Source organism: Megalops cyprinoides, chromosome 3 (genome assembly GCF_013368585.1).
Source record: "Megalops cyprinoides isolate fMegCyp1 chromosome 3, fMegCyp1.pri, whole genome shotgun sequence".
Taxonomy (NCBI): domain Eukaryota; kingdom Metazoa; phylum Chordata; class Actinopteri; order Elopiformes; family Megalopidae; genus Megalops; species Megalops cyprinoides.
In genome coordinates, this window is record NC_050585.1 from 11,655,285 (window position 1) to 11,671,477 (window position 16,193).

Genomic DNA, 16,193 nt, shown 5'->3' on the forward strand with positions numbered 1-16,193 from the left:
CTGGACTTCGCTCCATATCTGCACGTTCTGCCTGAAGCTCTTCGGTTGGAGAGCAGTCTCCATTCACATCTAGCTGAAGGAGGACGTGTTTCTTTTGAATGTGCAAATAGCTGTAGGCTGCTTAATGCTTTTTGTTTTTTCTTTTTTTTGGATCACGTTACAGTTCTTAGACTATATCAAAATGAATTTTGAGGAAAAAAAACAGGGTCTGAAAGGTAATACCATAGATGGACGTTTTTATAATGGCATCACAAAAGTTAGCTCTGTTCTTTTCAAGCCTCCCAAGTTGAAATGAACACCAGAAAACTCATATTCTTTTGTTGAATGTCCACAAGGATTCTTAGTGGGGAAATAAAAAAAGCCTCAAGATCCAGATATCAAACCAGCACTTCATTCACCCATTTTACCTTGTCAGTCCATGTCGCTAAACTACAGCACCCAGATGCATCAGCTGTGAAGACTGCAGAGCCTAGCGTTACATCATAACCAGGCCCATGACACAGAGAAGTTGGCCGTGAAGCCAGTAACTTCCTCCTCTATGCGTGCTGAAACAACACTATCACATGGAAGATGTCGGTCAAAAGTCTGACAAGAATAAGCACGTTACTTTGAATCATTTCACATACCGTACAGTATGTGTGTGTGTGTGGGGGGGGGATGTTTCATGGTGATGGAATGAAGCAGTGGGCGAGGATGAAGGCAGAATGTCTTCCCGGGGAGTGAAGATGCAGGTGAGGCAGCTTACGTACAGAATCTCACTGTGGAGGCAGCTATTTGGCGGCAGCTCTGTTTCCTGATCCGTGCCCCGCCCCGGGCCGCAGGCCACGAGTTGAGAGTTGCCTCGCGAATGCGCCAGCATCGATCGGCTCCGCCCCCTCTCGAGCCGAGAGCTCTGCTCCTTCCCGCTTACCGTGACACAGACATGAGCGCATCTTTAGTTTCGCACCGCCCACGCCCCACTGCTCATTCCTGGTGCTTAGTTTTGCAGCATCCTCGTGGGTCTCGTACCATAGGAGGGCCCAACCGTGCCCCCCACCCCCCATCCCCCCCCCCCCCCCACCAGCCTCCATCCATGTTCGTTTCAGTTTGAGGGTTTAAAATTGACTTTACTGCACCATGATGTGACGCGTCTGACCATCCTTGCTCTTTGCTAGCTACCCCCCTTTGTGGAGTTGCATTGCTTTAAGATGAACTAGGGTATTTTTAAAAAAAACTAAATGTATTCGACTGAATGAACCCAGGAGGTTTCTTTTGTTGTTAATATCATTTTTAAAAAAAAAATTGTCGCCTTGGTTGGGCTCATGCCCTCGCAGCCTATGCCACTGTGTTAGCGGGGCCGCAGATGACGAGTCATGCACTGATCTGGGGGTCATCGCCATCGGGTGTGCATTGGACTAAAATCCCACCATGATAGATGCCATTACTGACTGAGTGCATAAATATGGAAATCCAAATGAATATGGAAAAAAAAAACAATAAGAGGAATGTGTTGAGGCTCTCAGAGTCATTGGTGACCCACTGAATACCAGGGTAAAGTTTCAGTTCTGCAGGAGCTAATGCAGTGGCATAAGGCAATAAAAGCCCCTGGGCAGACTCCAGGCGGGGTCGCCCTGGCAACTCGGCAGAATGGTATGTGCCACTCTGAAGTGTGGGATTGTACAGCCTTGTTATTTACTACTGAAATCTTGAACTCTGTACAGAAAAAAACAGGATTGCATGGAACCTTGTTACTGTAATTAATAACCTATACAGTATATTTAATTTTTTGATAACTTACTTAAATGAAACTTATTTACCAACAGTGAAAGAACTGAGTGAAACTATTTTATTTTTCTTCAAGCACATGGCATCTAGGGATCTCATTTTGTAGAATAGAAGGGTTGTTTATTCAATGTTACTGTTTTGTTTTTACGGTTGCTGGGGAATCGTCTAATATTTTAGGGGAAGAAAAATACTGTGTATAATAATGATAATAATAATAATAATATCAAAATAAGGATAATGATAATAATAGTAATTTGGTTTGGCAAGGAGAATGTTCAGTTGAATTGTGTCTGGTTTACACAGAGCATGTCCAGCAATGAATCCTGGGTAATGAAGTTGATTTTGTTTTGTACAGTGAAGGGCTTGGGTCTGTGTTGTCAGCAGGGACCTGATGTTACCTGATAGATCCAGCCAAAAGAGATGGGGGGGGGGGGGGGGTTTCCCGCATAATTATGGTACGCTTGGTTATTTGTGCTGTAGAATTTCATCTGAGTGTGTCCCCCACCCCCGGCATGGAAATAACAAAGCCAAGCTGTTTCCCCACAGACCCTCGTTCCCTTTATTAATATTACAGACGGGTGAAATCAGGTCATTTCTGGAGCTGCGATTTGAACTGAGAAATAAAAGGATTCTCTGTTTTGCCTTGTTAATATTAATTGTGGACACATAATTTTATATATATGAAAAAGACATTAAAAATAAAGATTATTTATCTTGTTATTTATTCAGAGCCTGCTGTGTCTCATTGTGTCTGTAGATTGTGTTTAAACGTCAGTGTCGATCCTGTCATCCTGATCATGAGTGGTGACATCTGTGTTTGAGTTTAGTTCTGTGTACATCATTTATCAAGGATGACGGTGAAGCTGATATATGTTTTTGGCAGTGAAAGAAGTGAATGCAGAAACAAATTGCAAACATCATTGAGTATCAACATCATAATATCAGAATACATTTTGAATAAACATACAAGTTAAAATGACACTACCAATCATTTCAGTACAATTCATTTAGGCAACAGGGCAGACAGGTTGGCTGTTTGGGGGTCCTCATGGATCATTAAAATGAGAAATTAGCAGCAGAGGTTATCTGGGCATTAAAAGTCAGGTAAGTAAGACCAAAGGTGTAGGGAGCCCTCCTCGCTGTAGTATAACAGCTGCTCCACAACTGTGAGGCATATATTGCTACGTGTTCATGCTGTGCTGGTGAAGTTTTCACATTTCTGTTCTGGCAAAATTAAGCAAATATTGCCACAGAGAGGCCTAGTTGCATTGAGAGAGAGAGAGAAACAACCTTGCAAAACAGCTATCTGCAATAAAATCAACATAAAGCAATAATTTCATAGGAATACTGGTATGTCTTCCACAAACTGCACCATTTTCTCCCACTCTTCAGCAAGTGTTAAGGGCATACTTTTAATACAAAATGTTAATCGGCTGGAAATTCACAAATTTCCCCAGGCATCTGAATTACTGTTACATAAATAACCATGATGGTTTCAGTTACATTTTATTAATCTACAGTCCTGTCTGTAAATTCAAATTTTTCATCATCCCAAAAGGTTTGTATTTTATAGATTATTAGCATTATTACCAATAACCAGGCCTACTTAGCTTGAAATTATTAAATCAAATATGACTAGGAAATTAATTTTGAAGTTTTGTATGTCTGTGGAAGATTCTGTCCTGACATTCTGAGGCTGTTTTACAGTTTAAAAGATGTAGTAAGCCTTTTGACTTTTGATTAGCTTTTAAAGTTTGGAAAGTACAACCCCTTAGAATTACGTTTACGGATTTTTTCTCTTTAACTGATATAATAATGTGTTTCTATAAGGATTACTCACTAAATCTGCATCATACAACATAGTGAACTATGTGAAATATGATTAAAGTGTAGCCATTTGTTAGTTGTTATTTTACATATAATACGTTGTTTTATGTGTCATTTGATATTGGTACTCTGTGAGTCGCTTTTAGCAGAAATACACCAGGAGGTGACCATCATATTTATTTTGCAAGGAACATGTTTACATAGAAAGAGTGCAGTTTGATGAAACTGGTTTCTTTGTGCAAACAACTCCAAGCTCAATACAGTGGTCTTTGTTAAGCCTTGACTTTGCTCCTCATTTGTTCAGGGTTTTTGTACTGAATTGTATGATTGAAGTAAAACCAGCAGATGGCACTCTAACACTACTGTGAATATGCAGTGTGTAATCAGGTGGAGGGCTGCATCATGGAAATGAAAATGAATTGTTTCCATTCCATTAATTCACCATTATTAAATACTTCACCTGAATTCATCTTATGGCATAGGAGGATGTTGTGAATCTCAAAGGAATAAGAAGAAAATTTGAATTTATTCATTTGCTGTGTTGTCTGTGACAGTGTAAGAGTATCAGACTAACTTTTTTCTCAGAACTCTGCCAAAATTTGAAATTCCCAACCATTAACTTTATCACATTTTATAAATAACTGGTCCATGGAGGAAATCTGATATGAATGCCAACTCACAGGGCCCATATATAGAATATATTGCGTGCAACTTGCATGAACAGTTGGTTTCAAGCACCAATGATGCAAACATGGCTTTGTTACATTACAGACAAAGTGATGAGTCATAGTGCATCTTTCTAGAAACTTGGCTGAAAGTAATTCCATTTAGTGGAACTGCTAGGTTACTACTTGAACATCAAAACCTTGCAAATGGAGGAAGGCCAATGAGAAACACCTGTGGCTTACCAGGCCACCAGATGAGCACACTGATCTGCCACATTTCTGTTGGTTTAAACGACCTTCTCACTGAGGGAAGATTCCCCCCCTCAATCCCACTTCAATCCCCCTCTATTCAAAAAGTGCTCTTGTCCAATTATACCCATACATCCTCCATATATGAAATATACCTTATTAATACAACATGAATGCTTATTTTTGAAGAGCCATACACAGATGGATATCTATGTTCTGAAGTACCCAATTTTAATATTTGAAAATTGAGAAACATTAAGAGGTGTTTGCCGTTTTTTCAAGCCTTGATCCAATTATTTACATGGATAAAAAGGGTGGAAATAATTAAAGCATGCCTCTCCATGGCAACATTTCTCCCCCTTCTTTGCTCTGTTTGTTTTGTCTCATTGGTGTTGTTCCCCGTTGAGGCGATGCTGAATCTCCCGTGGTACTGAAAGGACCACAGCTTTGTAAAAGCTGCTTATAAGGAAATTGAATTTTACTGTTTGGGACATCACCATGCTGCCCCCCCCCCCCCCCCCAAAAAAAAAAACAAGCACCACACAGACAATTTCCACCAATGTGGACTCAAGACAATTTCCCAATGCACTGCAGAGTGGAGACCAGGAGAACTGTCCATGTAGTCGTGTTCTCTGATCCCTGGTGGCTGGTGTCAGATTCGCTCAAGCTGAATCATGCCTCACATACACACGCACGCATACGCAGGCACTCACACAGAGACACATGCATGCGTGCACACACACACCCAGCAGGGTCTCCCTGAGGCCTGGTCCTGGAGGGGAGTCCTGGAAAACTCAAGTCATCTGTGACCTTGCTCAGGGAGTAAAACGCCTTTCGTTAATTCTGTTGTGAGGTAGTTTGTTCCACTCAGAGCGCCGCGTGGCTCTGGAGAACTTACATTTAGCCATGACCATTCTCACGGGTTTTAATCAGGGCTCTTGATTAAAGCAGAATCTGGAGCGTGTGAGTCAGAGTGCCATTTTCTTTTTTTTTTTTTTTTTTTTAAACTCAGAACCCCTGCTGCCTGCATTCAGGTCTATGCAGCAGTACACAGTGAGGCTGGGAACAGCCAGGATGCATTGGGCTTGGCCCTGAGGCACGGCAGCCCCCGGCTCTGATTGATCCTTGGCATATGATAACGCTGCTGGGATCCTGGCAGAGCGTGGTTGCGATTTTTAGACCTCAGGGTCCACTCTTAAAGCCCAGACCTTGAATATGGAGCCCCACTTTCACTTTCCTTTTGGCAGTTTCTGCAATCACTGAGTAGGGCCCAACCCCGGTGAGTTACAAAGAAAAGCAGCCATTTAAGTGCTTGGATGACTCATGAACGCAAAGCCGTTTATAACCCGCTGTGCAGAATATGTGGAGCTCTAGCTCTGAACAGACAAATTGAAGACAGCAGCTGACCAAAAGTGAATTATTAGAATGAATAGATTTCTCACAGTAATGCAGCCAGACCCAAAATCTGTCATGGAGTGGGACCTCTTCATCCATTTGAACCAATGTCAAAGTTCTGCATTATTGTCAGAAAACCAGATGAAGCTAAAGTGAACTTCCCACACTTGAATTACACACACACACACAAAAAGAAATATATTTCAGCAAGGCTGAACAGGCTGCCCTCTGAACTTCAATAATTTAACAATGACATGCTCATTTAGCACATTTGTCTCAAGCATGATATGGAAAAAAATTGAACTGAGCACAGTTCACTTGTTCAGAGAAAGAGTCTTCAGTTTAAGTTTATCTGATTTCCTCTGCATGACTTTTATCTCGTTTTTTCCTGTTTTTAAGGAAATAGAGTCTGCAGGGTATACATGTGAGAGCAATTTCGTTTTAATTGGATTCATCATAAAATGTCAATATCACAATATTGCTACCTTTTATTCTCTTAATTGAACCCAACAGGCAAGCTGAAGCATAATTGTTGACTTGCGAATGCTTGTGCAATCAAGTATCTGCCCACACCTGAGGCAATGGAGACACAGGGAAATGCAAATGAAGTAATCAGTTGTGAAACAGTCACCACCCCTGATGCAGATTAAAAATATCTCCAGGAAATCATCAGACCTCACAATACTTTTTTAGAAAAAAAAAAAAAAAACATCCCGTTACAATGTCACCTTGGATAATCCACTGGTACCACTAGCCTGGTGAGTGGAATGTTCTGTCTCAAAACCTCCAGGTTTCCTACAGTACTCAGACAACCCAGGCGTCTGCTTTTAGCCTCCACATTACCTTTGCTAACCCAGTTCTTCAAATCCAAACTGCTTCTTCTGATACATCAACAAAAAAGAATGCCTGGGCAGTTAGTTTCCACCAGTTCTGTCCTCAGAAGTGTTAAAACAGAGAATATTTGTTTTAATCGATTATGCAGTAGGGAAGCATCCCTTTATTTATTTACATGTTTTTAACACCATAAATATCTGGGTATATTTCTGATGGAAAAACTCATCATAATCACCATATATATCTACCATATGTATCTGCCAATGTGTTTTATAGACCAACAGCCGTAGAAAAAAAGAGAGCCGCAACATTCATGTAGCAATCTGAATTATCCGCAACTCTGTTGCACTAGTGAACACCACTGAGATGTTGAAATGTCCTCTTTATAATGGTTAGAATCACTGCCTTCTTAAAACGTATAACTATAGATTTCGACCGGATATCATATAAAATGATTGGATGAAAAATATAATATTCCCCATATTATTAAGAGTAATCTGATTAAAACGCGTTAGGTGTTGCCGCAGCCTGACCGAACAGGAGTAACACACAAGAAGGAAGTGGCACACACGTAACCTATATACCATACACTATCTAACGGATTTTAGGACCCAACGTAAAGCGGGCGAAAAAAATATTTGACGAATCATAAAAGTTCATTGGCGTTCATTGGGTATCCTTGCGCAGGGTCGATACGCGACCGGTTGTTGTTAGCCGGCAGTATCCCTTCACTGTAACGCGAGGACTATATGTACATCCGTCTAATTGCGAGACGGGGAAAGTGAAAGCGGGCGAGAGCCGTAAAGCCGAGACGGTAGTACAGCGCGGAAGAGAGAGAGGGCAGGAAAGACAACACACGTTTCAGCGTTTCAAGTGAGAACAGAGAGTTTGACGTGCGCGTCAGGGACGCGGGGATGGTCTGAACTGACACATTATCAGTTTTTTTCGAACGATTTTTTTCTTCCCGTAGATATGTGTGAATTAAGTATGCGTTTGAGCTAGGGGGTTTAAACAGCAAGGCACGGTGTTTGTTCCCGGACGGCAGCCCAGTACGACCCCGCGATCTCAGAAATACTGCTCTAGGACAGCTTTCACAGGTGAGTCGAAACTTTTCCCCCTTTTTATCAAACGCATCACTGCAGATGAGTTCATCGTTTCCACACTGACATAAATTAGGCGCTCACGGTATCGCCCGAATGAAATTCGTATTCGTATGACTTTCTTTGCTGCGCTGTGCAGAACAAAAGGACACAGCTGACAAGTTCTCAGGAGCAGGTAGTCGCTCTGGGAAGCTTTTATAATGCCATCACTAAGCGGATAAGACAGAAGCCGTGTGAAGAAGGAGACAATATAACGAGTAGATTTTTAAAAGATAATTAAGAAGCACTTTTGTATTATTAACCTGTGCGACAAAACGTGGTAACATCCGTTGCTGACATGCGGTACTAGCAACAATATTAGGTTCTCTTCCTTGTAACATGCTGTAGTCTGCAATTCGTAGTTGGCTTGGCTGTGTACTTGTGAAACGTGAGCATTAATGCCTCCCTCATTGTGTCGTTAGTGATTTGATCGTGGTCGTTGTCTAAAATGTGGCTTGCTGGCTGCAGATTTTCGCTTGGTGCACACGCTGTAAATTAGCGCCGCGGTTGAAACGCAGTGTTTGTGCATACTACACTGCCCTTGAAGTTGTTGTCACGTGCCGATACTTCTTGTTCATGCAGACAAAAGCACTAATGTCGCTTCTTTTGAAAAATGGAAAATAAACGTGCCTTCGTAAATTTAGACGATGTCTTTGATTTGCGGTTTATGCAGTTGTGACAGAGGTAAGTGGAAACAACACTACTCAGCCCGGTGTCTGCAGTCGCATATAGCAATGCAGTTCTAAGCGTTTTGTGTTTGTCCAGTGTTGGCGTACACATGAGACTAATATTAGAGCATTTCTGTTTTTATATTGGTTCTAATATGCGGCAAACATTGTTCATCTAATGTGAAATGGGCACTTCATTTGAAAGCCTGCGTTGTGGCGTTTTCGTTTCTTTCCGTTGACAGTACGTGGTTGTCCGCACATATGTGATGTGCCATGAGGTCAATAGCTTGTGTGAATGTGCACAACCGACTTTGAGATCATTTAAGCGCTTGCAGAAATGCAGTGTAAAAGCCAACAGATGGTTTGAGGATTGATAGTTTTCAGGAACACAAGGAGGGTCACTTCCACCAGAGCAGTTCCCACACACTTACAGCTGGAACCACAACACAGATGGACTACTCCTCATGAGACCAGTCAGATAAGACGGCACTGCAATAAGACGTCTGACTTCTACCCTGTGGCTAGTGCACAGCAGTTGGTATAATCGATGGGTTTTGTAAGTGTACAGTATAGGGCTTTTTTGGGTTGTGTTCCATGGACATAACTGAAACAGGTCCACACTCCGGGGCGTACCAGGAACTGAAACCCCCCTCACATTCTGCGTTTCCATTATTGCACATTTTTGTTTTGTATCAACAAGTCTTTTTCGGCTTTCGCGGTCACTTCAGCCGAGCGGGCTGTGACTGTTTCCATAAACACAAGCGTTCTCGACCTGTTCCTGGGCGTATTGATTCAGCCTGTGTGAAGTATTTATCCAGTGCCCACCTAGAGCAGCCTGGGGAGGTGTGAGGATGGGGAACTGGAAGGGTCTGGGGTTTTAAGGTGCACAATTAGAGGTGAACATGCACATTCAACATAACAGCCGATTCCGAGCGAGTGAAACGGCTCACTGCAGCATTCTTCATTCAGCCGAGCTGGGAAGAAATGACAAAATAATAGAGCTAAGCTTTTGCCTAATAAACCTGTAAAATGTAAGCTTCTTCCTAGGTCTGACGGGAATAAGACTAATGAAAGTTGTGCAAGTGGCCTTTTTTTTCTGAGCTCATATGATTGTAATGGAAGATGGTAATAAAAGTGGGTTGGAATGGCAAATTACAAGAGCACTCAACAGCTCTTTTTAATGTGCGACACCTTTTGTGGAGGGAAAGAACTTTCTAGTTTCATTGTGAGGTTGAGGAAAATACAAAAGGCTTTAGGCTTCTGTGCTCATGCATTATGTGCTGGAGTTATTTGTGGGTCACTCAGTATGCTCAGCTAAAGCATTGTGCACATATGTATACCAAGTGTGGATCAGCATTGGTACTGTGTTTGGCTCATGCATTGTAATTTGCAGCACTGAGGAAGAAGTAGTTTAAGAGTATTATGAAATAAATGTTGAAATAATGTTTTGTTATGCTCTGCTATAGGACTACATATCATATTTTGTCATATTTTTCCCCAATCAAAAAGGGATCAAATTTAATGTGGGAACTGTTCACATTAATTGGGTCCATAGCTGCATAGTCTATTAATCAAAATGACAGGGAAGTTTATTAGTCTGTGTGGTCCTGGCCTCGGGAAAGTTCAATCCAAAATATGAAAAGTCTGCTGGTCTGTTTCTTTGTAAGCTTTTGTGACAAGCTGTTGCATTTGATAACTGTCCAAACAGTCCTGGTGTGAACTTGCTGTAGGTTCAGATAATGATTGTACGGGTTCAGCATGCTGCTGCATACGGATGTTCTCTGTGCAGTAATCATACATCAGATCTGAAAATCCTGTGGCAGGGTTTCTGCCGGCTCTGTCGGCTTTGAAAGCAGTTGTGAAGCAGCGTTGGATTAGATCTGTGGTTTTTACAGGAGATCCTCAGGTTGCCAGTCTTTGTTCCAGCTCCAGTCTTAGCTGTTTAACTGGAGCCCTTTAATTGGATGGGAACTCTAGTCACCTATTTCTCCAGGTGTTAAGAAGGAGTTGGTTGAAATGAATCTCTTCTGTCGAAACTCCAGGACTGTGATCTCTGAGACCAGGGGTGGAAAAGGGCAACAGGCTTAAAGCAGCTCGCATAAGCTCTGTTATCTCTGTCCTGATTGTGCCTCTTCTGTGTTGTGCCTTAAGGTCTGCTAAACCTGATTTTCAGACACAGGTGTCTAGAGAAGTAGAATTTGACTGTAGTATGTCACAACACAATCATGGCAAATAGGCTACTGGTAACAAGGAATGATGGGTATTCTCTGCGGGAGTGATGTTAGTATCATGCCTTTACCCGCAGAGCCATTCAGAATATCCACACTCCTCTGGACTGCTTTATCTGTGCCAGGAAACCGTTTTATAACCACACAATGATTTAATTGCGGGGCAGATGCCGTATACAACTGTGTATTCAGCCCTGCAGTTGTTAGTCTAGCAGTCTTTTGTAGATAAGATTATGTTTTGTGTATGTTTGCGGATCGTTGTCAGTGACATCCATTGTCATTGCTGGGTAAAGTTGACAAGTTGACAGTACTTGTGTTTGAGTGTCTAGTAATCTGTTAGCGACTTAGCACACAACCTCCTTTGTGTGTGTATGTATGTATTTATTTATTTATTCATTCATTGTCTCTTACCAGATCCTAAACTCATTCACATTAACTGTATTGTAATTATATAAAACTCCATTGAGGGTTTAATATTGTGGGGGAATGATTAATATTCTGTAACATTAACATTAATATTACTTACTATAATACTACTGTATTATATTGAATAAAGTAATATTTTGGGATATTGTGTGCTAATACTCTGGATGAGCACAATAAGTTACATGAAATGACCATTGGAAAAAGTGCTGTCTACATACATGTCAGTGGCTTGTGATCTCCTAATGACATGCATTAAAACACTCCAAACTTGAAGACAACATGGTTAAATCGAATCTAGAATGTTGTTTCTCTACAAAAATGAAAAAAAAATGTCTGTATATACAACATACATTTTGCCTGAAAGAATGCAGTGCCCAGAGCTGAAAATTCATTCCCAATAAGCACGTATTGTCATCTGTATTTTAAAGTTAATGTACAATGCATGATCACTTCTGTACTAATAATGTTTGGTGTGTATTTTTGGAGTAGTCTCAGACAGTCCCAAGCGTTAGCACTCTGGTTTAAAGAGCCAGCAGTGTTTGTTGCTCAAGACTTGGAGTGGGGCGAGGTGGGATGGGCTTTCACCTGCAGACATTTGGGCATAGTTATCCAGTCTGTCAATAATGGAACGTTGTCCTTTTTTGAGCAACACATTTAAGAAAGTGTCCTGTTTTAGAGATTATTATTCAAATAATTGATAATTCGACAAAAATGAAAACAAAGCCGTAACACTTGCTTGACCTTGCTATTTGATGTTAAGGACAAAGCACCACAGTGGTTGCAATGAACTTGGGGATATGAAGAGATCTCTTTTGAGGCTCCCTAGTGGCACTTTAGTTAAGGCGTTCATTTCGAGCAAAGGGTAAAACCTAGAATCCAGACTGGAGCTTGAGCCTGAGCTATGTTACTGGTCGACAATGACCGGAAGTTTGCAGTAGCAGAACATGATCGACTCCGTTCCATCAGAGCAGGGTGGGTCGTGTCAGCATGGGTCCCCTCATCACACCACTCAGTAGCGCCCTCTAGTGACTCATCACCTATGAGTAACTCAGATGACGTTAGTTAGAGCTGTGCCTGTCCTCCATTCAGCACTCACTGTCCTGTGTTGCATTGTGGGACAAGCCATTGCCATTGTGAAAAATCGCCATTGGCTGCATGCGTGTACTCTGCACAAATATCAATTCCGAAACCTGGGGTGAAAACGTTTTTAAAGCATTTAAAAGGAGACCTTTTGTAACTTGGATATTTAGTCAAACAAGCTCACACCAAACATTTTCCCAGGAATCCAACGTAATAGCCGCTCACAGTGTTCAACGCATGAGTCATATAGCATTGGACTGTGTGACTGTTAGTGCAGGACTCATACGTATTACCGTTTGCAGAGCTGACAAATTCATTACTGAGAGATCTGTCAGTGCCAGCATTTATGTGAAGATTCTGTTCACTGTTCAGTTAAGCAACTATTTGATGTACCTCAGACTCCATAATTCCCATTTCAGAGTGATGAAAAATTTGCATCGATTATTTCATGGATCTTTTAGTTGTCAGAGGAGACTGCTGTGAGCGCTTCAGATTTCATTTTGAGTCTTTGGAAGTTCATAGGGGTTTTTATGTAGCAACAGATTGTTTGCTAGAGGGACCTTTTATGTGTTGTCGATGTCTCACTCGAGATGATTCACCTGAGCTGTAAAACATTAGTCTTTATCACGCTTGCACTTTATTCACTTCAGGAATGCTTTATGGTGCAATTATAAAAAAAAAAAAAGAATTCAAACTCTGGGACCAGATTCCCAAACGTAAACCTTTCCCCATCACGCTTTGCATGCATTTTGTGTCTTATTTCCAGCTTAACCTGTCAGTATTTCAGATGCTGCTCTTTTATATCAGGTGATCTAGCAGTAAGGTTGGGTATCATTTGAGGTTTTTTCCGATACCGGTGCCAAAGTGATACTTTTAAAATGGTACCGGTGCTTTAACGGTGCCTGAATCGATACTTAACCCTTTCGTACGTACGGTCACACTGGTATGGTTAGCCATTTAGTGCATGCTAAAATGCTAAAACCGGTGCGTTTAGAACACGAGATTGGGGGAAAAACGGTCAAAAAACGGCTTTTTTATTGCTAAGGCAAATTTGAACTTGAAATTGGACAATAGACAACAGTTATATAACTGTTAACAGTTTAATGTATACTTCAATATATAAATAAATACAAAACACGTAACAAATTTACGTAACAAATTCGCATAATAAATAATACCTAACCCAAATACAATAATTTAACACTAAATAACAGTCACAGTAGCCTATTTTAACGTCCGTTTCGGACCACCAGAGGGCAAATATTTCAATCAACAGCGCTCAGGCATTTAAGTGGCACCGAAATGAGGGACCGAAATCTGCGTTGTGATTCGGTCCAGTAGATACCGGTCGTATAGTGCCGTATTGGCACCGGGTTTCGGTACCCAGCCCTAACTAGCAGCAGCATTCATCATGGTCCACAATCCGAAGATTCAGAGCTGTTTGGAGCACACCATTACACGCTTGGGAAATGTACCACTGTCCCACAGTCTGTCTGTATGACTCTTACCTCGGCCTTCTCAAGTGTGGGCTAATGCACACTCATGGAGTAGTTCACAGTGAACTCCCATCTGCTTATGAACAACAAATGGTGGAATATCAAGCTTTGTGTGCACACAAACATCTTGTTTGGAATATTGATTAAAAACTCTCTCATTCATCTAATCAGCATTCACATTCAAAAATTCAGTGTTCCAGACCATTCAGAATATTTCCTCTCATGTAAATGTTGTCACTGAGGCATCAGCTGAACAAACTGAGAAATACTTATTTGTTCACATCAAGCGTTTTCCAGCGGTTAAGTGTTCTATTAATAAACTAAATGGTATTGTGAGTTTCAACAGCAGCTGGCGGTGATGCGGAGAGCATTATAAACAGGTTGATGGCTACATGTCAGACGGCTGAAGTGTTTCTCTCTCTGACTCATCTCATTATGCCGATGTGAAATAAGGAAGATATTGCCTGATTAAATGAAATCTTGAGATGGCGTACATGAGTGAAATAAATCTGAAACCATTACCTTTAAGCACAGGTGCGATCCTGATAAGCCGATCAACAACGTTTTGTTTGCAACTGTTACGTTAAAAAAAGGCAAATGTAAAATCCTCATTTATGTGGAGTGGTCGATTTGAAAGTAAAATCATCAGCAGGTGCGTCTTTAAAGACCACGCTCCGGTTTAATTTGACTCAAAAATACAACCTAATAACCCTTTGACTCAATGTTGCGTGAGGGCACAGGGGTTCTCCTTTTGGAAGACACCTGCAATGCTCTGTCACCTCTTCAGTTGCGGTGTGGGAAGTGTGATGATATGTGCCATATGGCAGGTATTCGCACAAGGAAGCATTGTCATCTGTGGACCGTTTACAAAAAAAAAGGGTATTCGTTCAAAAACCATCACTGAGAATTTCATTCATGCAAATGTGTGCCTTATGAAATGCACAAGAAGTCCTTAGGTAATTGTCATGCACACATTTCTTAAAATGTTTGTCTGTCCGACAGCAATGGGGATTTACTGTGGCTGTTTTTGGCTGGCTTTCAGAGCCTTTAGAGTCTGTCGTTAGATCCCTTGGTTTGATCGACACTCTCTCTCTCTATTTCCGAGGAGCTGAGCTCAGGTTTCGGGAGAACGTCTGATTTTTTTCCAAATCCTTAAACCTCAAAGGTTCTGTCATAGAGCGCATAAAAATGTGAGATGTCAGTGTATTTTTCATCTTTAAAGCAATCGCCTCTTCTGAAATGGAAGACTCAACCCGGAACAGTAAGTCCACAGAGGCTCCCTGTCCTTTGAAGTGTTCCTTGCTTGGGCCAATGACGCTGTTTTTAAGTTGTGTGAGAAAATAAAAATCTGAGACAAGATATCAGAGTGATGCCATATTATGCAGAAGAAATATGATTGTGGTTATCAGGATCATCTAGTTAGTTTCTGTTGACAACTCTAAACAGTAGTTCTCCATTGCCCCAATCTCTAAATTCAAGACACATTTATTTGTACCCACATGATTTTTCATGCACCAACCTTAGCAAACCATTTTAAAAGGCTTCAGTTGAACGTACTTTATTTTGTGTGGTATTACCATCGTCAGTGCTGTGCCTTGTGTATGTAAGTTGATAATAATCATAAACATTTTGTAAATCCCTTTACTGACCCAAAGAGGTTTTACTGATCTGAGGTGACCTACACCATGTAACTTGTGCAAATGCCTACTGTAAATATTGACATATAGGTTAATGTAAAAAAAAAAAAAAAAAAAACAGCTCAATAATAAAACAGCAATGACAACAAAGCCTAACACCCTTATGAAACATTACATAAGGAACACACTTTACAGACTAAAAAAAAAAACAGTAGTATGAAAATGTTATTTTGAATACGACTGGGAGCACATGTTGGTGTCCGACCTCAGTAAACGCAGCATGGCATGATGAAGTGGTGTGTGAATGTGATTCCTGCAGGCATGCGAGCAGCAAGCTAACCTTCCAGGGCAGAGTCGCGTATGGAGCTGTGGGCTGTGTGCTGAACAAACCTGCACTGCCACTCTAGCTGAGCCCCGATGTGAAAGCTCAGCACCTCACACACCTCGGTGTAAACCAGCAGTCCCGGCTGAGAGCTGGATTTTTTTTTTTTTTTTCCTCTTCGTGGAATGACAGGCAATCAGACAGCCATGGCAGATGGCCTTGTGCAGCCTCTGTTGTTTACAGCAGGGCCTCTAGTCTGTCTGGGAAGGGTGTCCCTCGGAGCCAGCACAGTTTGAGGGTGACCGTGATACAGCGCTATGGTAGGTCTAACGCATCCATCGTCTGTGAGTGGAATGGAGTGCAAATAGAAACGAATGCTGAGAATTCCCATAGCAGCTGTCTGAACAGATACATAAAATGTTTCTGTTTTTCTCTCTTCTGGGTTACTTACCTGTCCCTACAG

General features: G+C 41.4%; 1 protein-coding gene across 5 annotated transcripts in view; it reads left to right on the top strand.

Annotated features, from left to right (window-relative positions):
• Positions 1-7,434: 7,434 nt before the first annotated feature.
• Positions 7,435-16,193, top strand: part of camkk1a (calcium/calmodulin-dependent protein kinase kinase 1, alpha a) — a 64,682-nt gene continuing 55,923 nt past the window's right edge. For 4 of the 5 annotated variants that reach the window (XM_036523366.1, XM_036523364.1, XM_036523369.1 and 1 more), the window contains exon 1: positions 7,435-7,831. The gene's annotated coding sequence lies outside the window, so the exon portion shown is untranslated. Of the gene's footprint in view, positions 7,832-8,542; positions 8,558-16,193 lie in introns of those variants that run through there. The other variant, XM_036523368.1, reaches the window with a different exon arrangement.